A 9,837-nucleotide genomic window follows, 5' to 3' on the forward strand; every position below is an offset into this window, starting at 1 on the left:
TCCCAAACTGGTAATGCTGTTCCCTCAAACAATGGGCATTGGGCGCATAGGTTGATGACTCACCTCCTCCTGCTCTCTGTCTGGGCTCAGAAATGCGCGATGGCATTCTCACAGACCTTGTTCTCTGACACTGTGCTGAATAACACAGTAAGTAGCTTTCAAATACACAGCAATTCACTTGTGTACTGCACACTATTTTTTTTACATTGGAACTTATCCCTTGGGGCAGTGGCTAGCCCACTAATGCACTTTTTTGCCAATCCCCTTAAAAATGTAGATAATTGTCTCTTTTTCAGTGGCCATAGTGGACTGTGCGGCTTGGCAACATGAAGTTCAGTCCATATGTTACTTCTGACTGAAGCAAGAACTGCAAGAGGCACTTCACTGCCCCCTCAAATGTTCATAAGAAGATTTTGTCCTCGCCCCTCTCCAAGGAGTTGAGGCAAAAGTACAATGTTCGCTCTCTGCCCATCCACAAGGATGATGAAGTACAGATCATACGTGAACACTTCAAAGGCCAGCAAATTAGCAAAGTTGTCAAGGTGTATAGAAAGAAATACATAATCTATATTGAATGCATGCAGCGTGAAAAGGCTAATGGCACCACTGTCCATGTTGGTATCTGTATCCACCCTAGCAAGGTGGTGATCACCAGGCTAAAGCTTGACAAGGATCGCAAGAAGATCTTGGAATGCAAGGTCAAGTCTCGCCAAGGAGACTTCTTCCTGGTTTCTCAAGGAGGAAACCATTGAGAAGATGCAAGTGTAACTTTATCAATAAAAGGAATTCAGTTTCCTCCCCAAAAATTTAGACAAGTTATTTGACAGATGTGTCTCCCTTTGATTCAATAGTGTTTGGATTGGGAATACAGACATATGACATGAGTGTTAAACTAAACCCAGGTGTTTGGCTTATCTGTAAATAGCATTACAGCCAGGAGTCAGCAGTGGAAACCTATACTTCATCACCAGCACAAGTCTGCTTTGTGGACATCAATGATTTTTTTTTAAGGGAAACATGTATGGGGGCACATATTTCCAACCCCACATATTTATAGAACTCCTACAGACTGCTGAAAGTGCATTTTATTGCTCTTCCCCCACCTTTTAATAGTTAACTTTCTTTTAACTACACTCTAAATGTCAGAATCGTATAGTAACTGAGAACAATGGGCCTACGCCATCCTAGCCATTTCCTATAAGGAAGCAATGTCTTAGCCAAGCCACCACTGTCCATCAGTTCCCTTCAACTGTTTGGGGACCCATTTGATCCAGGGTCTCACAATAACAGGAAGCTGCTTCTTAACCCCTGCTTGTCCAAGCTTCCTCTCCACCTGGGCCTGGCTTGCCTTTCATGAACTCAAGGATTAAAGTCCTAAGATTGAGTGAGAACTGGGTCAGTAATTCTTCACCCTCACACTCCCAGAGCAGCCAGCCAGAAACGTGACAGTATTTTACCAGCCCCAACAGCTTCTGTTTCAGCTTTGCTACCATTTGTGAGCAAGAGAGCACCTTGTGTTTTCTTTATGCTGGCTTCCTGTTTTTACATTTCATTTGGGTTGAATTCTTAAGTTGTTTTGTAGAAAACAATGTCCAGAAACAAATATTTATGAATAAACTTACCTCCAGGATATGCTACAAGCAGAATTCTAGTTCACAACTACCTGGTTCATTAATGTACAATGTTATTTTCTTTTTAAGTGTTTTTAATGCTCCTACAATCATAGTTTTACTGTTGGCATTCATGAAAAAGAGGCTTCTGAAGATTGACTAAATCTAAGACAAATAATATAGGTCCAAATATTTTAATTTACCTAGTACAAAAGAGTCAGTTTATCCAAACTGGTACTTCAGTAATTGGTATATATTGGGGAGATAAAATGTCTATCGGTTTCTTGAATTGATCAGGAAATCCAGGTGTTCTGTTTCTGCTCTTCAGTTCCCAGCTCTTCACAGTTGTGGAACTACAGGACCCATGAGGCATTGCAAGGAAAGTCCTACAAGGCATTGCAAGGCTGACAGTTGCAAGCATGTCTCCCAAAATCAGAGGCATGATGGGACTTGTAGTTCCGCAACAGCTGGAGGGCCGCAGGTTAGACACCTATGGTCTATTACATTAAGCGTCTGTGTGCGCTTTGCCGCTGGCGCACCATGCTGTGCCCTGCTCTCAGACGCTGCATTGGCTTTTGGTCAGTAAAGCTCTAATGTGGGGCTCATAGGTTTTTGCAATTATAAATTTGTTAAATCTGGAGATGAACTTCATTAGATTATACCACCCATCCTGCACATACAGACCTGCATCAACTAACCTCAGAAGACTGGCTCAGGCCACCAGGCTCTAAGTATTTATACAACATTATTTTAAGTGGACTAACCCTTTAGGCAGTGTATTTATTTTTTGCACCAATAGTAATTTGCTTCATAAGTGTCGATAATGTTATATATGTGGGTGGGTGCAGTGTGGTGTGGCAACAATTACACACACTCAGTCCAGATGCAAATAATGGAACTTGTATCGAAGTCAATAAAACCAGGAACACTCATGGATGACAGCAGTGTGTTGTGGAGCAGGTCTCAAGCTGAACTGACAGAATCTGTCTGGAGGGGAAGAATGTGGCCTGGCTTGTCTGAGCCCAAGTGGGAAGGTTTTCAAGAAGAATGGTGGATCTCTTAGCTTTCCCTACTTGTTTGGAACCTTTCCCTACCACTAATACTGTCCCTGGCAGACGGGTGACCTGTCCCTACACTACCCACACACTCCAAACCCAGGAGCCAGGGTCTTATTATTATTATACAGGATTTATATAGCACCGATAGTTTACGCAGTGCTTTACAACTTGAATAGTTATAGATTCTGCTTGACCCAAGATGGCCACCAGGGTCACATGGGCTGTCAGCATCCAACAGGAACACTGCCCCAGTGACCCAGGAAACCAAGGAGGAACTACGTTCCTCCTAACTTCCTCTTCCCCTGCACTGCCGCTGCAGTTGAACGCCACCTGCAGTGGAGAAAACAGACTGCACTTGCTGTCATATGGTTGCCCTACCTTGCCTGATACTTTATTTTTAGAACATGCAAATATTTATCATTTGCAACTCAGCTGTGCCTCCTGAGTCCATTCATGAACCCTACACGCTGCTTGTAAAACTCCCACCCACTCTCAATGCAACTCCCTGAGTAAAGAGAATTTTTGGACCTGCCACTATTCTCAAGGATCTTGTTATGTTGTATGAAAAAAACACCACTCCAGGCAGGTCCACACAGCCAAGAAATAGATCCTCCAGGGATAGAGAAACCCAGGTGCAGGCAACGGAATATACTTGTAACGAGTAATTAGAAGACTCTGGACGGCCGCACTCCAAAATAAATTCAATGCCTTTTATTCGTGAAACAAGGTCACACAAAAGTGGATCACAGCAAAGCGACAATAGCTAACGCGTTTCACACTACCGAGAGTGCTTACTCATAGCTACCAAACATGAAAACATATGGAAAATAAATATAGTTCACAGTTAAACACATAGTAAATGAATTAATTGATCAATTGACTGAACAACTGATTCGACTAAGGAAGCAGCATGGCCCAGCCAAACAAATGACTTGAACTCTCAATGTGTACCACAGAAAATATATAACCCAATATTGGTTCCATGTTTGTATGATAAATGTAAGCTAAAAAAAGTGTGTATATATATTTATGTGTATAAATAAATAAAAAAATTTAAAATATGCAACTGAAAGTGAAAAAGTAAATTAAATTAATAAAGTAAAAAACATTGGCATTATAACATGTGTATAGAAAGTGGCGTTAATGCAATCATTCATTCATTAATTACATGTACAATAATAAAGTAAAAAACAGGAAAAGGAGAAAAGATTAGAAAATCATGTGTAATGTGTAAAACAATCACAAAATGTACATAATGATAAAGCAAAAATGTGTAAACATATGGACATTAAATGTACGTATATATATATATATAAATAATGTGATCAATGATTGTATAAATATATAGCAGCGAAATATTACGTCATCATCATAACATTAAGTGAGCAACATATATATTTGCATGTGATGAAAAAACATTAAAGAAATAAATGTGAATATGATGTGAATCAATAAAATGAATCCTATTATACATGGAAAAGGGGGGTATAGAGGTGATCTTGTTATGTTGTTACACGTTAAATACTGTGATGTTCATACCTGGACCTGTAGATGTAACAATTTACAGTTTCTTGTTGTACTACTGACACCATACAGGCTGGGAATTTGGAACCTGGCTCGTGGAAGGCACATATTCAAGCCCAATACAAAGGTACAACTGGAGATTCATCTAAACTGCAATGCAGAGCTGCACATACACAGACAAGTTCTACTTCAGGTGTGGTTGAACACAACACATTGCAAACTCTACTGCGTGCCCTGTGAAAGAGACATTGTGCCATAAAGTAAAAAAAAAATTGGGGCACACTGGTAGTAAAGCTTCCTTATAGTTAGTCCAGGTCAGTTCCCTAAACTTTGATATGCATGACATTCTGATATCTTACTGAGGCATTAGACAAAAGAAAAAAAGGACAGTCGTTAACCTCTGAAATAAGACAGGGGTCAGAACCACCCCACAAAATGCCTTGTCCCCATGTGGATAAAGGGACATCTTTACCACAGCCTATGTAGTCAATAAGGGGCCCCCAGATACCACCCCTCCTATGTGGTGGTATCCCTATACTCAGGAGGAGTACAATAATGAGTTAGCATAAGTATGCCCAAGCTGTGGGTGAAAAACAACTTGTTGAAATTACAACTTTGTAAGGGAAAAAAACAAATTTTATGTACTTTCTTATTTTTCAAAAAAATTGTGGAAAAAAATTACAACTTCAAAAAAACTCACCATGCCTCTTACTAAATACAACTTTCATTGGAGTATCTATTTTCCAAAAAAAGGGGTAATTTGGGAGTGTTTGTACTGTCCTGGCATTTTAGGAACTCAAGAAATTAGGCAGTCAGAACATCAGGGTTAATACATTTCAAATGTATACTGTATCATAGACTGTATACATAGTCCATAATAGGGGTAGGCAACCCCCGGCACTGGTGCCACAAGCAGCATACAAAGCCTCTTTTGCCAACACTTGACTCCCTCCCCATCAGCAGAACAGAGCAGGGAGGTGTCAGTGAGACACTAATGCATTCCGATCTCAGAATTCCCCACACCGCACCTGCACTGAGGGGGAGGGACTGTGCCCCCACACATTGTAAAAGATGGGAAACATTGGTTCTCTAACTTTGCTGCAGGTGTGATTGTCAGCTTTTGTGATGTGAAAGAGATTGGGTGCAGTTCTGCTGGGGGGGAGGGGGGTCCCTGTTTTCAGGAGGAGGAGGACTGTCATTGGCCACTGCTAAAGCCAATCCCAGTCCTGCTAGCCCCGCCCACCATCTAGAGGAAGATGACTGGCTTGGTTGCTACTACCAATCTCAGAAAGAAGGAATTTCACAGTGATTGCATCACTACAGAACCCCTCTACACTCCCTTTAAGCCAGACCCAGTATTCAGCGCAATGAAAATCACACCCAGCTTTACATGTGGTGCAGAGCGCCGCACTTTTCCTCAGCTTCGGGGGCCTAACTTATGATCCTACACAAAGGCCCCCTCCTTTCAGAAAATGCCCCTGACCTGAGCTCATCATTGCGCATCCATTCCAGATGCTTGTATGTGACATCACATACATCACATAGATCACATACAAGCACGTGGGCTGGATGCGAGAGGCATATTATAGATTAGAAGAGTGTATAGCAGTGGACCAGATGAGCAGGAGGATACAGCGGTGGGGAAAATGATCAGGAGGGTACAGCAATGGGGCAGATGTGCAGGGAGGTACAGTGGTGGAAGAGATGAGAAGGGGGTTCAGCAGTGGGAAAGAAGAGCAGGGGGGGGGTTCAGCAGTGGGCCAGATGAGCAGGGGGGTTTGGCGTTGGGCCAGGTGAGCAGGGGGGTTTGGCGTTGGGCCAGGTGAGCAGGGGGGGTTCGGCGTTGGGCCAGGTGAGCAGGGGGGGTTCGGCGTTGGGCCAGGTGAGCAGGGGGGTTCGGCGTTGGGCCAGATGAGCAGGGGGGTTCGGCGTTGGGCCAGGTGAGCAGGGGGGTTCGGCGTTGGGCCAGGTGAGCAAGGGGGTTCGGCGTTGGGCCAGGCGAGTGGGGGGGGTTCAGTGTTGGGCCAGATGAGCATGGGGGAGTTCAGCATTAAAGCGGGAGTTCCGCCGTTTTTTTTTTTTTAAAAGCCAGCAGCTACAAATACTGCAGCTGCTGACTTTTAAAATAAGGACACTTACCTACCCAGCGCGCCCGCGATGTTGGCACCCAAAGCCGATCTCTCGATCGTCTCTCGGGTGCTGCCACCGCCATCTTGGGTATGGGAATCAGGAAGTGGAGCCTTTCGGCTTCATTTCCCGGTTCCCTACTGCGCATGCGCGAGTCGCGCTGCGCAATAAGGATGGACGCGCTGCCTCTGGGATCTGTGTGTTTCCCAGCAGGCAGCGGGGGACTTTCGGAAAGGGGCGTAGATTCTGCAGAATCTACGCCCCTTTCCGCAGATAGCTATGCCGGAAGTGGGTGCAGATACCTGTACTGTACAGGTATCTGCACCCCCCTCCCCCCTGAAAGGTGCCAATTGTGGCGCCGGAGGGGGGGAGGATTCCAATGAGCGGAAGGTCCACTTTAGGGTGGACCTCCGCTTTAAGCCAGATGAGCAGGGTGGTGTAGCGTTGGGCCAGATGAGCAGGGGGGTTCAGCGTGGGCCAGATAAGCAAGGGGGTTCAGCGTGGGGCCATATGAGCAGGGGGGTTCAGCGTGGGGCCATATGAGCAGGGGGGTTCAGTGTTGGGCCAGATGAGAAGGAGGTTCACTGTTGGGACAAATGAGAAGATGATTCAGTAGTGAGAAAGTTGGGGAAATTACTGCGTTAAACCAATGTGAGTAAAGCTGCTAACACCAAAACAAAGTCCAAAATATATATGAAAACATATATGAACATAACCCCAAAAAATTCCATTGATCCATCCTCACTGACAAGTGGGTCCACTGTGTTTGGACTGATCAACCTCCGGGTTCCTGTCTCATCCTGGATGGTACAGCATCTGATTCCCAGGATTCAGTAATGAGACAGAAGAGCATGGGGATAAGCCGGCAGAGCCGATGTGCAGGGAGGTACAGTGGTGGGGAAGATGATAACGGGAGTACATTGATGGGGCAAATGAGCCGGAGGGCGACAGTGGTAGGGCAGATGAGCGGGGGGGTTACAGTGGGGGGGGGGGCAGATGTCCAGGAGGTACAGTGGTGGGAGGGATGAGAAGGGGGTTCAGCGGTGGGACAGAAAATCAGGGGGGGCAGCGAAGGGGCAGATGAGCAGGGGCTTACACTGGTGGCACAGATGAGCAAAGGGGGTTCAGTGTTGGGCCAAATGAGAAGGGGGTTACAGTGGTGGGAAAGATGAGCAGGGAGGTTTAGTGTTGAGGCAGAGGAGAAAGGAGGTAGATTGGTGGGACAGATGAGCAGGGGGTTACAGCGGTGGGGCAGAGGAGCAGGGGGGTATAGAGGTGGGGCAAATGTGCAGGGGTGCAGAGGAAAAGGAGGTACTTCGGTGGAATACATGAGCAGGGGTTACAGTGGTGGGGCAGAAGAGCAGGGGATACAATGGTGGGACAGATGTGCAGGAGGTACAGTGGTGGAGAAGATGAGAAAAGGGGTTACAGTGGTGGGGCAGATGAGAAAAGGGGGTTACAGTGGTGCGGCAGATGAGCAGATAGGTTCAGTGTTAGGACAGATGAGAAGATGGTTCAGCAGTACAGTGGTACAGTGGTGGAGCAGATAAGCAGGGGGATACAGAGGTGAAACAAATTTGCAGAGGGGACAGTGGTGGGGCAGATGAGCAGAGAGGTACAGTGGTGGGGCAGATGTGCAGGGTGGTACAGTGGTGGAGCAGATGTGCAGGGGGTTACTGTGGTGGGGCAGATGAGCAGGGGGACAGTGATCTGAGGTATGACGGTGCATGAATTGGGGCTGATCTGAGGTGTGGAGTTGCAGGAATTGGGGCTGATCTGAGGCGTGAGAGTTCAGGATCTTAATTTCGCACTACTAAAGTAGTTTACAGCATTTACTTTATAAAACATCCTTTTCGTGATTGAGAGTGTGAAGTTGATACTTTTTTTTATAAATTTGGCATACTCAATTTCTTTGAAAAATAAATTTGGCACACTGTGCTCCAAAGTTTGAATACCCCTGATCTATAACTTTCACACAGTCCAAATAAGTACACTTACAATTAATTACATTTGTTTTTGTTTTGTTTTTTAATGAAAGAAATGTAGCATAATACATTTTGGCCTAAATTTTTATTGATTATTTAGTTGCAAAGTTTTATAACAGAAACTAAAGGAAACCTTTTTTCAAAATTATTTTTCTCTTTTATATAGCAAAACAACAACAAAAAAATCAATGGTGATTAAATATCAAAAGAAAGCTCTGTCTCTGTCAAGATACAAAGTGCTGGTATACCGTGAAACAGGCACGACCAGATATGTACTGATCTGCAGGCTCAAATACTGCATAACAGTAATGTGGTTCTATTAAAGAGGAAGTAAACCCTGATGGGTTTACTTCCTCTTTGTCTCCCTGCAAAGGTAAAGCATAATGGACTACTATGCATCGCGCACGGCAGCCGCCACTAACGGCTTATCACCGTTAGCAGCGGCATGCTGCTAACGGCGATAGTGCGCCTGCGTGACACTGTCTACAGCGCATGCGCTGTAGACAGCTGTCGCTGTCTTCTACTAAATATCTCCTAAACCGTGTAGGTTTAGGAGATATTTCTTGGACCTACATTTGGACCTAGATTAAGGCTTACCTGTAGGTCAAAGTGGTTTGTAAGGGTTTACAACCACTTTAAGAAGACAGTACAGGAGATAAACAATAGTAAGGCTCGTCATACATTATACTATTTTCTTATTCAATTTCCTTTAGATTTACCTACATCTATGTAGTGCAAGGGCCTGCCTGACTGAATACAAATTGAAAGTTGTTTAGGGTTGACCTTATATTGACCTCAGAACCTATTGGTTGAACTAGATAGTCATTTTTTCAACCAGACTATGTAAATATATTGTATGGGTTTGAAAAATCTAAAGGAAAATTGTACAAGAAAACTGTATAATATATGGCCAGCCAAACTACAAACATACAATACAACAAGAGTACAAAACTCAGTGAAACTAAACAAAGTGAACCTAATAGGTGGAAGTGAGAACAATAAACAAAACTTACGTAAACTAACTAATGTAAGGTAAACTAAACTGTATAAAAATGTCTGGGAAAATGGGGCAGAGCAGGATCAGAGGATCAAGGAATAAGCCAGGATGTGTAGAAGCTACATAGAAGCAGATACAAGCAGGCGGGAGAAGGATCAGGATGAAGACCAAGTTCACGATCAGAGTGGCAGGGAGCAAAGTACACAGGCAGAACACTGAGGCAAAATGGAATAATGGAGGATGAACTAAATACCCTTCCGGTAACCATCATCAGGTAAAGATTAATTGTTAGGAACTTCTGAGTGATGGGAGACGACCACTACTGAACATTAGAACTACAACCTTCAGGTATGAAAACCACAGTGCCACCAGCAGGTGATCAAATTCCTGGCAGTCTCAAAAAACAAACTAAAATACTAAAATTAATTTGGGTACAGTGTTGTATGGCTAGTTTTTGTCAGTCAAAATCACACAGTACTGAAAACTGAAAATTGGCCTGGACAGTCATCAAGTGGTTAACTCTTATGCCGCGTACA

General features: G+C 44.2%; 1 pseudogene; it reads left to right on the forward strand.

The window, feature by feature from the left end:
* Positions 1–304: 304 nt before the first annotated feature.
* On the forward strand, positions 305–768 carry LOC143962216 (large ribosomal subunit protein uL24 pseudogene; annotated as a pseudogene).
* The last annotated feature ends 9,069 nt before the right edge of the window (positions 769–9,837 follow it).

Source organism: Lithobates pipiens, unplaced genomic scaffold, assembly GCF_037356315.1.
Source record: "Lithobates pipiens isolate NorthernLeopardFrog02 unplaced genomic scaffold, aLitPip1_a1.2 Scaffold_8, whole genome shotgun sequence".
Classification (NCBI taxonomy): Eukaryota; Metazoa; Chordata; class Amphibia; order Anura; family Ranidae; genus Lithobates; species Lithobates pipiens.